At 41.7% G+C, this 16,944-nt stretch overlaps 1 protein-coding gene and 1 long non-coding RNA gene across 2 annotated transcripts in view; one reads left to right on the top strand and one right to left on the bottom strand.

Moving 5' to 3' along the window:
- The window catches only part of tenm1 (teneurin transmembrane protein 1), a 201,518-nt gene that overhangs the window by 29,274 nt on the left and 155,300 nt on the right, over positions 1-16,944 (bottom strand). The window lies entirely within an intron of this gene.
- Positions 6,206-7,588, top strand: LOC146717317 (uncharacterized). The gene is made up of 3 exons (XR_014921889.1): positions 6,206-6,553; positions 6,650-6,742; positions 6,917-7,588. It is a non-coding gene; the product is annotated as an uncharacterized LOC146717317 (long non-coding RNA).

Raw genomic sequence — 16,944 nt, forward strand, 5'->3', positions numbered from 1 at the left:
TCCTCCAGGGGCCAGAAGGTGAACTGCAGAGCTCTCCCTCCTGGCCCCTTCATCATTTCTCTGACACAAACAGATTACAGCACCCACACAGCCTCAGCCCTCCTCGGCAACACCTTTCCACTCCTCGTCTTGCATTTCCCCAGCTCTCCATCCTCCCTAACCTGATCTTCCTCCACTCTCTCTTTCCCCCTCCTCTCTTTGCTTTTTTCTTGTCCTTTGCTTTCTGTTTGCTGTCGCGCTCTCTGTGTCTTGCCCTGTATCTCGCAGGTGTTAATCAAATCACTGACCTCTGGCGCTTGGATAATGTTTAGGCTCTGTTTTTTTTTTTCATCTTCTCTCTATTCAGCCCATTTTTTATTCTTCCATCTCTTCCTCTTGGCCTTGCCATTCTTCCTCCTGTCACCTGCTATTATGCAAGAGGGACGTCTCAACCCACAGTGCAGTCTGAGCCCACTTAGGCCTGAAATTTGGCACTTTCTCCCTGCTGTAACACCATCCTCGTATTCCTCCTACTTTCCTTTCACTTTCCCATCCATTCCTCCTCCTAGCACTTTCTCGCTAAACCTGTCCCTGATCTTAGAGCTCATAAATCCTGCACAAGGACATGACGAGTCAGCCAGGACTCTCCCTCAATACTGATTTCTGTTCTCTCCCTCTGTCCCTGGATATTATTCTTTCTTTGCCCGCCTTGGTCTCACAGACTTCCAGCCTAAATTCCCACTTCCCGCTAGTTTTTTTCCTGTATTATGACATCCTTATTACACATACTCGGGATCAGCATATCACATATTTATACAAACAGGTTCTAAATAGATGCCAAACTACCATTAACAGTAAACAAAGTCTTATTCATTCACACACAAGTACGAAAATAAAGAAATATTGCTGTTATTGCTCGACATTGGTGACAGGATTTACACCAGTTTATGTGTTATTTAAAAGCATTTTGCCGTATTTATTGAAAAGGTGGTAGATTAGTCCACATTCTCCTTGTCAGGGACTGGATTTCCTGCTGTCTTTTATAAAGCTGTGTGCTGCTTTAAGGGAATTTACAGCCCCGCCGTATAGCCAATGGATACTCAGAAGACATCAAAAGATTTACTGTTTCTCCCTGGGTGAACCTGGCACTCTGATACTCATGTTTAGAAGCTGGCAGACACACCGGTGGAGAAGTAATTGAGATAAATCTCAACTCCACGGGGAAACGGACATTTGGCTAAAGTTGGGACAGGATTTTATCATCAAAGAAAAGTGAATTAGACTGAGTTGCGGTGACCTTGGAAAAAACAGAGGGAAGAGGGAGTGGAGGGAAGGGGAGGATGATACAGTGACGCTATTCACATGCAGCTCAGATTTAAGACGAAAATGCAGCCAAAGAGGGGGGAAAAAGACAGACAGTGCCAAAAGAGGTGGGAAAGAGAAGAAGGGTGGTAATAAGACAGAGGTCGTGATGAGGAATTGCTCCAATTAACCATTACAGTCCAATCACTCTCAATCAAAGACTCTCTTTGTTCTGTGTCCTTGTCAAAAGAATATCAGTTCTAACGGCCCCCTGTGGCAATGCAGTACAATCCAATCTGATTAATGCCTTGAAGAGAGGGGTCTTAGAGAACATCAGTGTTGATTACAGCTATTTGAAGAGAGGATGCCACCAGGAGTTCTCTGAGCAAAGAGCGAGGGAGAGGTGAGGAAAGGTGTAAGGTGAGAAAGAAGATAATGTGTAATACGGTCATTAGAACACAAGTTGTGGATTATATATCTTATTTAGTAGCACTCGGAGACAACACTACAGGCTTACAGTAACATCAGGATGTGGTGTGTGTGTGTGTGTGTGTGTGTGTGTGTGTGTGTGTGTGTGTGTGTGTGTTTGTGTAAGTATGTGGTGCACAGTGACTGCTAAGACCTGAGCACTCGAGAGCACAGGAAGTCAGCCTTATGGTGCTATTCAAGTTTTCCTTAACAGTACTTTCACCTTTCAAACATTGACAGCAAAGCTGCCAAAAGAGGTGCTGCTATAGACGAAAGAGAGAAGAAACATAAAATCACACACACATCAGTGTCTGACAGGCAGTTAACCAGCACGTACATGTACAGAAGAAACACAATGTAAAGGGATGTGGTAAACAGGAGAAGAAAGCATAATTTGCACAGTTTCGTTTATATATGAAAACTCTGACGCACCCACACAATCACAGCACAACACACGGGGGAGAGGAACACACACACACACACACACACACACACACACACACACACACACAGGGTGCCAGCAGCCCGAGGTGTAAGCCATTCAATCTGCCCTCCCGTATCCCCCAGGCCCAGTGAGTGTTAATGACATGGACTGACATATTATTACAACATCTACAGTAAATGATGCGAGCTGGAGCTGATTATGGCCCGTGGCATTTCTGTACAAAGTAACTGTATGTGACTGACAACTGAATGCAGAGCGATAGACAGTTTCACCTGCACGACTGGCCCAAGCGAGGCACACTGGCCATAAATAAAGTCAACCACATTAGCTGGGGAAAGCCTGCAGGGTTCACTAACTGCTGCAGTCCAATTGTGAGTGAAGCTGAATAACAGACTGTCTCAGAGTCTTTAGCTTGCTGTGTGGTTTGCACCTCACCTTCACCATTTCTCCTTGAAAACACACAACGCTGCCGGTACGTAAAAGTGTGAATGTGTGCACATGTTCGCGGCAGCTTGTGGGTGTGTGAGTGTTTGTGTGCGCGCAATGCATGCAATGAAGAAGCTAGGCGGAAAAGATAAGGCTTGGCAGTTAATCACATTGTGCATATGCAAATATAGAGCGGGTAAATCAGAGCGTCTGCAGATACACACACGCACGCACAACTTTCATCAAGACACTTGGGTCGCCCATGTGCACTAAAGGAGGGAAAATAAACCGCCTCATTCAATTTCAGAATTGTGAAACGCCTCTGTGCACTCTGTGGTATATGTGTGAGTCCAAATGTGTTCATTTCACACAATGTTTGATTGCACACCTGTGCAAAGAAGAAAAAGTTGTGCTGTACACATTTTGCTAGTGCTGCAATCAGTCCCCGATCCTGCACCTTCTGCAGCAAACGGCTCTATAATCTATGACATGCTCATCTCCTAACTGCTGTGCTATAGTTGCTCCTATTTCCCCAATCAAACACGTTCTATCGATCAATACCAAATAGCAGAGGCGTGTATTTCTTGTGGATCTTTGGTAAGCAGAAATAATTCATGCTTCTTGTAATTAATTATTCATTGAAGCCCCACAGAACAGACAGTGGCTTAGTAATTAAGTCTGAATCAGACACTGTGGCTCATCTAATTACCAACCACTATAAGTTTGTTAACATATTAACCCGCATTAATTAATTATTGATAGCGTTCTCCTTTATTTTGAGCTGGTATAGTTCCCAACTACACATGTATGGCGAGGCGAGGAATTCTCGCACGCAGAGACCTGAAAGGAGATTTTGAATTAGTTGCATGCTAATATTCATGCAAATAAACATTTTTTCCCTTTTCTTTTTCAGAAAAATATGCGATTCGGTGGTAATTGCCTTGTTTGATAGCAAAAGAGAGATCCAAAGCAATCACAGAAGCGGCAGACAAACTCAATTATAAAAAGCAATTGAAATGCTTTGGACTAGAAAGCTCCATGAAAGGCTGAGGGGTTTGGGATCTGTGCGAGTGTCTTGCAGATTATGTCGCACTGTTTAGAACATCAAACAAAACACAAGAAGGTCTATCAATAGGCGCTCTTTTCCCAAACACGCCATCGTGGCAATATTGCATGATGCCATGAAAATGGCAACAACAAAAAAGAAAAAACAGCAACAAAAAACAGGAAGTGGGATCAGATGGGAGGAACAAATGTTCTGACATCTGAAAAAAAGCAAACGGAAGAGCGGCAGAAAACTACTATAGAGTGCAAATCTATGCAGCTTCCACCCAAACAAAGTATCCCACGTACAAAGACATCCCAGTGTCCTAGCCAGAGGCAGCACCAGTGTAGTCTCTATCACAGCCATCTAAGATTTTGCCTCATCGTTTTCCCAAACAACTGTGTGAGCACATCCTCGGGTTGAGATGTGACAAATGGACTCTTGGAGAGCTGCAGGTGATAATAGTGCCCAGGTGTGAACAATTACTGGCTCTGTTTTTCCACCCCTTTAACAGCTGCTGACCCCCACTCTCACACAGGGAGATTCAGCTAAACTGCTATGTGCAAGTACGTCCGCTACCATCGCTCCGCTTTTTCATCTTTCTGCCCAGTACGTCTAAAGAACTGACTGGCTAACAGCAAGCACGAGTTTACTTTCTCTCCCCTCTCATCAGAACTCCCTCCACCCCCGTGACCGAGACAAATGCGTCCATCTGTGTGTATCGCCCGTATTTTGGGCTTTCACCTCAAGTAAATGCAATTTATTCCTCCGCGGTAGCAAAGCTCCACTCCTCCTGTCAGTGTGCCAAGCTCCCAGTGGAGGTTGACAGGCCAGCTGCCAGCAGTGGCCATCCCGACCAGTTAAAGGGACACGTGTGTCACATTTCCCATGATCACACTGACGTTGTCAGCCTGACATACCTTTAACGAGGCTTCCATAACTAACTGCCTGTCCCTTCAGAATCGGAAACACAGACAGTCCGGCGACCAGCGGCCTGTCAATCAAAAACGAGCATATACAAGTTTGCTGACTGGCACACATGTTGCACCTTTGGCGCAAAGGCTCAGCCCTTGGCCTTAAGCCTGCATGTCTTATTGACTCTGCGCTTCATTACACACACAGTGAGCTTCTGTAATCTCTCTGAAGCTACTCTACACACTCCGACTACAAACAAGGTAGCTGTCAGTCTCTATAGCGTACCACCTATTTATTGCTTGAATAGGAGGCATTGTAAAGGCAGAGCCTTGTTGTTAGTGTATAATCGTACTTTCTTTTGTCCTGTGTATACCTTGACAGCAGACAATTTCTTCTCAGAATATCAGTTTTCCGCTGACCCTGACCTTATCAGAACGTAGCACGAATAATTTTTGAAAGCAGTCCCTGTTCTTCCAAGTAATCCCAGATAAGCCTGATTCATCTACACTCTAAAAAGTAATTCATCAGGCCTTTTACCACCACTTGATTAAATCCATGGCTGCAACATAAAAATTCTAATTTATTGATTAAGATAGACCTTCTAAGTTGCAAACTTTATTTTTTTGGGTTGTGTTGAAATAATAATGTTGGTAATTACATTAAATTAATTTTATATGTAATTTGAAATTAAATCCTAATGTTAGTGGGTTCAAAATAAAATTCAAGTTGTAATTACTTAAAGAAATTTAATACATAACTTATTTTTTTCCACTGTAACTTCTGATTTCAAATTCCCTCCCCTACCGACTTAACTAGCTGGGCAAATTCACACATGTTGAGTTGCATGGTGCAAGCTTTTGTAAAAGACATTTCAAGGTAAGTAACATTTCATTTACAAATAACAGTTCTACCAAAGCAAAGCATTTGTGCTAGTCACCTGTAGTGGATTTGTGTATGATGTGATGCTCATACAGATAAGGAAATACTTTGCACTACCACATGTAGCTAATGCTAGCCATTCTAAACTTTAGCACAGCAGAAGATAAGACTTATAAAGTTTCATTTGACAAAAGTCTTCAGCTAGAGAGTGCAACTGTGGCTAGGAAAAGCGTGGTTAAAGTTTTGCTACACAGTGCAATCTAATTTCGATCTTAGGCTGATTTTGTTTTTCTTTTTACCAAAATTGGAAGCCTTAAACTGTGAATAGTTTTGTCAGAGGGATAACCTAGAGGCTTCTTTTTTCCATCTGGCTCACCTATTTTATGTCTTTATAAAACTTGCATGACCTATACGTAATATTACATTGTAAATGATTTTGGTTAGTATTGTGATACAGCTTAAAGTAAGTATTGTTCTTGATCTTAAGAGCTGTAGCTATCTTTGTTTTGTTTTTTTGGGGTGTTTTTTTTTTTTTTAAATCAGATTGTGTGAAATATTGTTAATGTCATTCAAATAGCATTATTCTGGCATTAACAATGTGAATCTACTTAATATTAAGACTTTATGTAAGCAGTTAGTATAGTGTGATAATCTAGGGTCATTAGTGCTTTGTTAAGTTGGGACACATTTTTTACAAAATGGGCTGGGAGTGATCAATGTGTAAATTCAAAACCTCTGCAAAAACAGGGTTGCTAAAACATTAGAGATTACACCACGGTTATGGTGGGGAAGTCTCCCTTGTCTTCACCAAGATTGTTTTTGTTCCCTCAAAACTTGGGGTAGCCTTAGATCACTTCTATCCTCTTTAAATAATGTATTACAGCATTCATTAATGCAGTATAGCTAATAGTCTGCAAGGTTTAATTCTTCTGTTTGTGTGGTCTACAGATAAAGGAGGAGTTCAAGAGAATAACCACTGTAAGCCTTGAATGGCTACACTTGACCATTGCACCCCAAAACTGATGGATGTCATTTTATCAAGGGGAGGAGCTAAGGGAGTGAGAATCAGGCAGATCAAGGACATGCTTCTTGAGGTAGGACAACTATTTAGACTTTGGGTAGCTTTGAAATGCACTTTGTTGTCAGTCACCCATGTATTTTATACTCACACTTTATTTTTTCTTAAATAGCACAATACAATTGAAACACGCAGAGAAGTAGCCATCTGCTGCCTTATCACTTTCCTTGGAGAGAAGGACGAGGACCTTTTCATGGAGTTTGGTGTAAGTAATTCAGCATTGTGTGTGTGTGTGTGTGTGTGTGTGTGTGTGTGTGTGTGTGTGTGTGTGTGTGTGTGTGTGTGTGTTCCATTGATCATCTGAATTCATTAAGATTCAGTAAGTATAAAAGTCTAATCTATAATTCACTAACCTATTTTTTAAAATTTGCTTTACAAGGACACCAAAGAACTTAAGGCAGGTGATGAAAACTGCCATCATCAGTGACCGGTACACCCCTGGATCTAACCATAAGACTGCAACCATTGTGGTGGAGGAAACAAAAATAATGGAGGGCCAGAATTTCCCAAGGTGCTGTGTTTTGCTCATGGGCATAATATATGCTCTCAATCTGAGCTAATGCAAATATACTTTTGAAGTTGTTCAGAAGCTGTTCCTTGACCTTGATGGAACCATCATTATGTTAAAGATGTTGACTCTGTTTCAAAAATTGTTAACTGTTTTGAATCCTGTATGTGTAAAATTGATCTTAAAGGTGTTTGCTACATTGTGTAATAGAAAGATGCAAGATCTTGTAAAGTTTGGTAGGCATTGAAAGTTAACATTTACTGAACACTTGCATGGAAGTATTACTGCAACAAAATGTTTTCTAAGTAGATTTTTTACCAATTGAACACATTTGTTTCTGTGGTGTTAAATACATAAAGGCATATTCTATAACTTGGCTGTGATGGTATAAATCTAAATTTCTGGTTTATTTTCACTTTTTAAATACAAAGTGTTGAAATGCCTACTGTTAAAAAAATAAAAAAGTTATTTGATAAAAAAAAATGTTGAATGAATTCCTTTCTTAAAAGCTATTACAATAAAAAAAAAATAAGAGAAAGCTAAAATGATGATAATAATGATGAAAATCAGCAACTTAATATTTTAAATAATGAACTTTAAAAAATTGTTTTTGTAATTGCTGTAATTAATTACATAACACTTAAAAATCATTTCAAATAATGTGGAAAAAGTAATTGGAGGAACATAATTTTTATGAGTAAACAACTTAAAAATATGTTTTTAAGCTACCAAATATTACGTAAATGGTAATTCAAATCACCTTTGATTATGGAGGATAATTTAATTCCCGTAACTCAATATAGTTTGTTGGTTCAATCTAATTTCAACATAAGTTATCATAACTCAAAAAGACTAATGGAAACTGTTGCGTTAATTTTTTTTGTTGAGCTTAAACAATAGTTTTTAGAGTGTATCTGATTCAGCTAAAAAATAAAGTTCAACTGACCATCCCTCTACTACCATTAGATGAATTCCATCTCATGTTTTAATACTCTTAGATCTGAGGACTACCAGGTCTCTGAAACCCTGAGTCAATGGGTCAGCAAAAAAGTTTGCTAGAAATGTTAAAGGTGTAATGTGTCACTGTCGGGGACCATTTATGGCAATAAATAAAATATATTGTGTGGAATGCTCTATTCTATGTGTTAGTCAACAACTAAATCCAACCGATTTTACACCAAACTGCCAAAAGTATTCACCCACCCATCCAAATCCCATATAAACCCATAAAAAATCCAGCACCTAGTCATGCAGAGCGCTTCTACAAACATTTGTTAACGAACGGGTCGCTTTCAGGAGCTGAGTGAATTCCAGGATGGTACCGTGATAGGATGCCACCTGTGCACCAGGCAAATTTCCTCACTACTAAATATTCCACAGTCAACTGTTAATGGAATTATAACATAGTGGGAGTAATTGGGAACAACAGCAACTCATCTAGGCCACATAAATCACAGAGTGCGGTCAGCAGATGCTGAGGCTCATAGTGCTCAGAAGTCGAAAACTTTCTGCAGAGTCAGTCACTATAGCCCTTCAAACTTCACGATACCTTCAGATTAGCGCAAGATCAGTGAGCTTCATGGAATGGGTTTCCATGGCCGAGCAGCTGCAACATCACCAAGCAACATCACCAAGCATCATGCTCCAAGCATCATGCTCCCAACTTTGTGGGAACAGTTTGGGGATGGCCCCTTCCTGTTCCAACATGACTGCTCATTAGTGCACAAAGCAAGATCAATACAAACATAGATGAGTGAGTTTGGTGTAGAAGAACTTGACTGGCCTGCACAGAGTCCTGACCTCAGCCTGACACAACACCTTTGGGATGAATTAGAGCAACAACTGCGAGCCAGGGCATCTCTTCCAACATCAGTGCCTGACAAATGAGCTTCTGGGAAAATGGTCAAAAAAAATCCCATAAACACTCCTAAAACTTGCATAAAGTCTCCCCAGAAGAGCTGAAGCTGTTATAGATGCAAAGGGTGGGCCAACATTATACTAAAACCTATAGATTAAGAATGGGATCCCACTCAAGTCCTTATGTGTGTGACGACAGAGGAGTATATATATTCTCCCCTGTAAGGGATTTCTGAAGCTCCAAAATGTTTTTGGCACACTATGAATTAAAGTACCTGACTGAAAAATTTTAAAATCTTCCAAAGGGTTTATAATAAAAATCAGAATATTAAATCAGAATTAGCACCTGTCAAGAAACCCAAGGTCACTTTACATACAAAATCCATCTGCATTTATTGTAAGGCAGCAAAGAAAGCTGTTTCAGTAAATGACTTTGTCCAATCATAATTTTAAAAATCAGACTCATTTCACATTACTTGCTATTACTCATGCAGAATAACACATTGTGGATGCTGTAGCATGCATCTATTGAAAAGTGTTCTCTTTAGGACTGTACAGAAGGCCAGCAGAGGTCCAGGCGAATGTACTTTAGCAAATATAATAAACTGAAAAATCCACAGTTTGGAGTTTTGTTGAACTTATTTTTGTTGACTGACAGCTAAGTCCTCATTCTGTCTGAAAGGAGCTGAAAAAGAGCTGTCTAATCAAACTCAAAGCATTCTTCACCAGAAAGTCTAGGACTGGTTGCAAGCCTCAGCCAGCCAGTCAGGCTGGAGTTAACATCCCTGTAAGTTTTATACATAAGGCTAATTCTGAACAAAACACAATGTTGAACCAACGAAAGCAGAAAATCCTCCAAATATGGAGTTCTGCAGCTTCTAAAACATAAATGCTTTTATCTACAGTACAGATTTCGCGGTGAATCCCTAAGATTACTAACATCAGTCCAGTATCTGAGTGATGTTGGCGAGGAAGGGCCAGAAGAGTGTCTTTTCTCCAAACGCTACAGAGTGAATTTGACCTTTCACCTTTGAAATCTGAACATCACTTCATCTTTCATGCCATCTGACATTTGTGTAACATCCTGTCGTGATTAGCTAACAGTTATTGTGAACTATGTACTTTTTCTTAGGCCAGGGTGGCTTTTTTACACGTAAATATTTCTACCATATTAGAAGAATCCCGAAAAACTCACTTAAATTCCCTAAAGACGCACCAAAAATATCACTTTCATGAGAGCAGACAGACAAGTCCTTAAATGCAGCAGTTCTGGCCACAGCTGTCACCAGTGCAAAAGCATGAAAACATTGCTCAGATGCTTAAATGACATATGTCAACAATTCCTGACAAGCAACGTCTTTACCTCTCATAAATAATGACAACGCCAAAGTAGCGTGACCTTGTCACAAAGCCAGGATGCCCCCTGTGGGACTTGAGTCCCAGAAAGACAAACCCAAACAGAAAGTTTGACATTTGTTTGACAGTGCAGAGCAGCGGCGTTCTCTTGACCACAGACAAACAGAACTTACAGTTTCTGAAAGTGGCAGTTTTACAGTTTCTAGATTACATTATTAACAGTTGTGTATTATTAGCAGTCCAGTGCAGTCCAAAGCACTTCAGCTCTTATAACTGGTGCAAAACTGATTCCCACTTAAACTGATGACAACGTGTTGGTCACCAGTATTACCAGATCAGCAGTTAAAGCCTATTTGAAAAGCACTGACAGAAAACTAAAAAACTGACTTTCTCTCTCTGTGTATATGTTCATAAAAACCCAAGCTGTTTAGCTGTGACTGAAAGAACATTCAGCATCAGAGCTCTAGTGTTTTTTTTATTGTCAAGTGTTTCATTAGACCATCTGGAAAGAGCCTAGTGTGACTTGTGGCAGTGGGTCAGCTGGAAATTTTCAGAAAAACACGCGGCATAAAGTGAGGCTGCATGCATTATTTACCCAGAGTTATCTTTTAATGCGATGCAGTCGAGCAGGGCCTGTCACTGTTTCATACAGCGACAAAGTCAGCAGTAAAAATGCAGACATGACACGGGCCATGTGTCTGCAATTCTTTCCCCAGCTATGTCAAACTTGGCTCACCTGCTGAAAAAGTCCTGATGTACCTGCGTTGCTATGTGCCTTGCCTCACGCTCTTTTGCTTGGCCCTCCAGATTTGCCGCTGGCAGCTATATTCTTAGCATTATTTCTGAGAGAAAATGAGTCTCTGGCACAGTTTCACATTGTGGCTGCTCAACGATGCATTTCTGCCTCGACAAAACCGCCGCCGCTCTCCTAATTATCATGGATGCTGCAGTGTGAAAACGAGCTGCGGTAGAACTAGCATGACCCAATGGCGTCTCCTCTATTTTGCATTATCATAGAGTATGCTGCTGTTTGCCTTGCTGTGTGATTAATTCATGTGTGTATCATTAATGCAGGAATGTCCAGGGGCAAAGACAAAAGCTCGGTCAATGCGAAAGGAAACACGGGGGCAGGCTGTGCGCGCACGTGCACGTGCTCACACACGAACCGAATCTTTGAGTTCAAAAAACGCAGTGTGACTTATCATATGCCCTTGTTTTTGTGAAACAGCGCTCTGTTTAAACCAACAAAAACAATGATAGTTGACCCACTGAGCGGGAAAGCAGCCACAGGGCCAGTTTAATATGCAGATGAGGAGTGGGACTGCTGCATGCTGTCGGATTTGGATGCGAAACACTCAGTCCACTCTCGCTCTATTTCTCTCCTCATCCATTTCATGCATTCTCTGGTTCTCTCCATTTTCAATTTTTCTCTATTAATGTCATATTATTTTTCATTCTCGGCTGCACTCGCTTTATCTTTAACTCTCCTCCTCCCTCGGTCCTGAGCTCCCTCTGTTTCTCTATCAATTTAATCCGCTCTCCTGTTTTGCGAGGTGCAACTGTCTCTCTGCACTAAATGCTATGGGAGCCAGAGGTAGAATAACAATGGCATTTTCATTCCGGCGTCATAACACAGAGCAGCCGGCACAGATCAGCTACCCTGCCGTAGGACTTCACTTTAGTGCTGTGTGATACGGCATCAGTCCAGTACCCAGTAATTACACCAAGTAAACGCAGGTCCATACCAACACCAGCACTATGCCAGGTGAATCATCATTCATGAAATCACTGTGAATTTTGCTTCTCACAATAATTAGTTAACACAAACTTTTTGTGTATTTGAAACTGGGCTTTTTTTGGAGACCTGGAAGGTAAATACGCCTGTCTCTGAAACACTTGGGTCGGCTTCTGTTGTTTAAATGTGCTGTAGGCTATAAATAAAACAGACGTGACAGCCAGCAGAAAAAGCTTCAGACATTTTTCACAGTGCATGTTTGAGGTATATTTTTTTCTTTCCCACAAAAATTATTTATTTAACACGATTCAGTGTCCTACATGCTGAACTTTGAGGTTGGAAACATACGAAAGTATCGTTCCTATCATGCTAGTGTTGATCCGATACCAATACCAATACCAATAATAATAATATTTCAATCTATCTACTTCTATAGCAGTAGCAGTGGATCAATCTAATTTATAGTATCAATGCAGTGCTGGTATTGGTGTTCGGATGTACATTAGCATAACCGGATCAATACTTTAGTTTGTTTCCATCCTCTAAGTTCAGCAGAACAGGAGACGTGTCTCCACAAACACTGCTCATCTCGTGCAGCTACACTTTACTCCACCCCCTCCTCCCTACTCTGGTCTCTTTATCATTAAGTGCTGTTGGTCATCATAGCTGTTACTTTAGCAGATTTGAGTATCTATAGACTATATTCAGACATTCAAATAACAGAATGTATTATTTTAATTGAATATACTCTGAGCCTGTCTATAGCCATGTTAAATAAGTTATTTTGTTAGAAAAGAAACAATATCCCTAAACATGAACTATGAAAAATGTCAGAACCTTTTCCTGTTGATTGTGAGATCTGTTTTGTTTATAGCCTGAAGCAAGTTAGAACAACAGAAGTCGACCCAAAGTGCTTTAGAGACGGACAAAAAACAGAGTTTCATAATACATGAAAAGCTAAAAGTTGTGTTTTGTTGCATTAACTAATTAATGCGGAAAGTAACAATTACAGTATTCTACAGGTCATTAAAATGTGTTTAGAATTTGCTAATTGATTATTATTCATCTCATAAATCACGACACACTGTTACTGTGACATGTTATTAGTTTCAGCGTTGGTATCGGCAGTACTGGGCCTGTATTTACTTGATAGAATAACAATGGCATTTTCATTCCGCTGCTATAACGCGGAGCAGCTGGCACAGACCAGCCTCGCAGCCGTAGGAGACCTCAGAACTTCCCTCACTGCCTCTCGCTAACACAGTTTTGGGAAGCAGCAGATTTAAGAAAAGTGGAACGCAGGCCGCAGCGATTAGAGCGGTGCAGTTAAAGGACAGTACCACTCATAAGGCATCATTGCCTGAGCAGAGGCAGGGGACCAGTGTTTGCTGAGTTAATGGTTTGAGTGCGGCCTGGCTGACAGCGAAGCACCGTTTGATTCACCGCTGCTGAAACAAACTGGGAAGTGATCCTGCGCGCGCTGCTGCGTTTCCAGCTATTTCTGTTAATGAGACCAGCACCCAGTGTGTGAAGATATTCATTCACCTAAGCTGCTTATATGTCAACCACCAGCCAAGACAGCTACTGTACAGCATGAAAGCCTGGCTGTCGTGGTCTCTGAGCAGCTCTGTGCCACGTGAAGCGTATTAACCCGTGGCTCTGACGCTTTTTCTTTTTTTCTTTTTTTTTTTAAACACACCCAGGCTGTTCAACATGCAAATAACCGCAACCAGTTTAAACCCCACAGCTTCATTCGGCAACCAGGCCCCGCTATCTCATCACCGATGGCGTGCCTCGCAGCTGTGTTGCCGAGTGAGATGGGGGACAAATGTGTCTGTCAGTGTGAGGGGGAGAGAGAGAGAGAGAGAGAGAGAGAGAGTTGCAAAGAAAGGGACTGAATGAAAGCAGTGGAGAAGAGAAAAGAAAAAAGGGGAGGGGAGAGAGAGCGGGCCGACAGGGCACAGGGAGAAATGTGGTGGCAGCATGTCAGCTTCTGATAAGGGCATTAGTCTGCCCCCTGTGGGTCAGAAAGAGAGACTGACAATGCAAGTGCTCCCACCACCACGTGCACGCGCATAGACGCGCACACCTCTCTCTGTGGATGTCAGCTCTGCTGCCTGGGACCAGTCAACAAATTAAAGATAAGACCTGCACACTGCAGCCGCCAACAACTAAACCTTCAATCACCGGACTCCCTCTGAAGTCCTCTGTCCAAACCAACACATGAAAGAAACAGAACACTCTGCTATTTTTACATATGTGTGTCTTTTATTGGACGATTGCTTAAAAAAACAAACAAACAAACAAAAAAAGGGACCCCTTTACGCTGTGAACGGAATTAGTCTAAAATGTGAGCCAAGGCTGTTCCTGTTCCTGAGGGATTGACGCCTCTTTCATGTCAGACATGGGATCCATCCTAAATGGAGCAAGGCCTTTTATTTACCAAGCTAATTGACTGCAGAAGCAAATGTGCAGCCAGCTCCAAACAATGCCCCAGATCTTGTATTCATAAGTGAATGTTTGAAGGACACACGATAATCCCTGTAGCTTAGGTTATTGTGGGGCGGAGTGAGGGGGGGGGACTATAAGCGAGAACGCTCTGCAACATCGCAACGCTGTCAGCTAAATTAAAATTATGGATTACTGTTTAACAACTGTTTTGCCGTGCTGCAACAATATTATGTGTCGCAGCAGGCCTACCGCTGCTATTTGAACACCGGGGCACGGGGGTGATTCATCGACGCGATTGGTGGTGGGGGGGAGAAAAACAGATGGAAGAAGTAAGGAAAAAAGAGGAAGGTGCTAATTTGGAGCGAGGAGCTCACCAGAGGACGAGAGGCGAGATCAATGCTGGAGAATCACAGAGACACAACTTCAAAAAAGAAGGGGACAGCTATTTCTCTGTGAAGTCTACCACTCATTACCATTGGAGAGAGGGTGATGGGAGGAGGGGAGTGTGGGCTGTGGCAGATAGATGACAGCGAACCAAGGGGCTCCAGGCAGAAATCTCTAGATCCTTTATAAGAGCTGGTTAGTAGGAGTACAATAGCCACAGAAGAGACTCTGTGAACTCCAATGAGTCAGTATAAATTACCGCACCCTGAGTGAACAAGAGGAGTCTTGGGACAGAATATTCTATTACTGCACGAAGGCAGAGATATGGCATGTTCTAAGGTGTAAGTAGCGCGTATACACAGAGCAGTAGGCCACAGATCACGTGTCAAATGGTAGTACGAGTCAACTGCGATCTTTTTCGCTTATCATCTTCTTGTTTCTCTTTTTTCCTCCTCTCGTCGCTTTTATATATCTGAATGAACTCCAGAAGATGGAGGAAATTAAAATCAAACATCCCCCATCAAACCTGGAGCTTCCCTGTGTTTAGTGACATTTAAAGAACGGAGGCACGCTACGTTTATTTATTGCGCTCTGTATCGACCGGCTGTCTGCCTCCGACGTCGGACGGCGTCGCAGGCGCACGCTGAGTATGACTGACAGAACAGGCCTTGCAGGACTGTGGGTGTAACCTGAGTGACAGGCCTGTGGCTAAAAAAATCTCCCGTGACACTTGGAGACTGAACGCTGGAAGGCAGGAACCAAAAAGCTGCCATTTTAACCTCTGTAGTGTGACATCCTGGAGGACAACTGATGTAGCATATGACATTTGATTTTAATCCGCTCTGAGTTCAGAGTCACTGACCAAATAAAGTGAACTGCAGCTTTTTCTGCATACGAGCGCTCGAGCTTTACTGCAAACTGTAGCATTAGTCAGTAGGCAACCTGGAGCTGTACTTGTGCAGTTATATTTGCATCACCCTTTGTCTGTGCATACAGTCACGGTGCACAGTACATCACAGAATAAACGATATAACGTGTGGGTGTGAAGGACGGCTAAATTGAGATGAATTGTCAACATACGCTTGCAAAAATATGGATCTCTGCAATGTGAAGACGCAGATGAACATTAACAGAAAAATAAATTAAATCAGTAGTCTGTGTTTGCTTCTCTGTGTTTTTAAAACAGCTCAGATTCTTACACACACAGATAAGCTGTTGTGAGAATCTCTGAGAACTTGCTGCAGTTTCTCTGCACATTTAGGCTTCTGTCGCTATGATATTGAGGTTATATCAGCCTGCGGAGGTCACACCATCTGTTGTCGTTCTTCTTTTGGAACACATTTTGCAGCACTATATACAATAAACACATTCAGCACCGCTTTATAGACGAAGACTGTTTCTCTCACCACTATTGTCCAAACTGCTATGAGTGTAAGGGACCAAAAGAAAAGAAAAAAAAAATCCCTAACCCCAGGTATTCTGTGGGTTGATGACAAAAGTCAGACAAGACCAGTTAAATTTGCTACAGCTCACAGCCAGGACAGAACAAAAGGAATTAAAATGTAGTCGTGCAATGGCAGACAATAGCAGGAAAAGCTGGAATCCACTCCTGTCAGCTAATAAGTGAGGGCAGAACGATTAACCAATTCAAATCAACACCCCGGGCTTAATGTCTGAAATGTATGTGCATTAATTTAAATTGCTTGAACCCGGCTAAAGCTAGGAGGGAATGAAAAACTAAATCTGCAGACTTCTGTGCATTAGAAACGCTTAATATGACAGGCATATTCTGGTTTAAGTTTATGCCTACAAGTGCTTTCTCCCCCTGTAAGCCAGGGGAAGCCATGCTTACCCTATTAGTTGAACTATTATTGTCATTTTAACAAAGATCAAACTTCCCTTGCCCTAGGAACAAGATAAAAATATTTCTCTTGTAGCCAGAAACGAGCAAAATAACGTGGCGATTTAATCAATCTACAGAAGAGACAGAAGAGTACAGCGCTTCTGCGTCACAGGAATTTATGACTGTTACCACAGCCACAGTGTGCATAAAGAGAAGGATTTGAAACTGAATATTTTAGGGAGTAGACCAGGACAATTTGGAGATAGGTAAATT

The sequence above is a fragment of the Copadichromis virginalis genome, linkage group LG2 (genome assembly GCF_057382275.1).
Source record: "Copadichromis virginalis isolate Kocher_CV1m ecotype Utaka linkage group LG2, C_Virginalis_male_GT1.1, whole genome shotgun sequence".
In the NCBI taxonomy this organism is placed as follows: domain Eukaryota; kingdom Metazoa; phylum Chordata; class Actinopteri; order Cichliformes; family Cichlidae; genus Copadichromis; species Copadichromis virginalis.